A 961-nucleotide genomic window follows, 5' to 3' on the forward strand; every position below is an offset into this window, starting at 1 on the left:
TAATGTAAAATTATTTTTTATAATAAATAGACCATAAACAAAAATTGAGATAAATTTCTACTAAAAATAGTCATAAGGTCAATCTTCGTCAAGGCTAATTTTTTTATATATTGTTTAAATATATGTATAATACATTGTTATTGGAAGATTAGGTGTTTTTTTTATATGGTGTTTTATTTAAATCGGACGTTCCGATTTATTTGAAGAAAAAAGTAAACTACAAATCAGAGGGTCCGATTTGTTTGAAAAAAAAAACGACAAATCGCATGATCCATTTTGTATTTTGTATTTTTTTTATTTTTTAAAATAAAAATCGAATAGTCCAATTTTAACATTAAAATTTTTTTTATTTTCGAAATCACAAATCAGACAGTCCAATTTGTGATTGTTTGAAAAAAAAATAAAACAAATCGAAGGCACTGATTTATAGTTCTTATAGCAAAATTAAACACTTCTCTTCTCACATCATTAAAAAATACACTCTTTTCTCTCACACGAAAAAACAAAAAGTTCGTCAATCTTCCTTTCAACTTTAGATAACTAAATATCAATTCCTACACTGAAAAATTGGCAGACGTAATCTATGGGGCAAGACCGCTAGTCTACTATTTGAATTAAATAAGTTTTAGTCTACTATGGCTGCTAAAAGTGATTGACCTTGTATTGCGTGGAGGGTTGTACATTACACTGCTGACTGCTATAGATCGTTATCAGAACAATTTCAATTATTGCCTATTACTTTCTTTCCTAATAAAGTGACATCTATATTATATTTCCATTTGGTCTATTTATTTCTTAGGCGTAGAAATCTTGTCAATGTTGTATCAAAGTTTAGCACAGCTAAGCTTGTGCGTGTTTGGCGTGCCTTTTGGCGATATTTGACCAAATTCCTAAGCATTAACCGTTTTTTTTTTAAACTAGATTGACACCCGCATCATTCGCGGGAGATGAATTTAGAATA

This window comes from Arachis ipaensis, chromosome B10 (genome assembly GCF_000816755.2).
Source record: "Arachis ipaensis cultivar K30076 chromosome B10, Araip1.1, whole genome shotgun sequence".
In the NCBI taxonomy this organism is placed as follows: domain Eukaryota; kingdom Viridiplantae; phylum Streptophyta; class Magnoliopsida; order Fabales; family Fabaceae; genus Arachis; species Arachis ipaensis.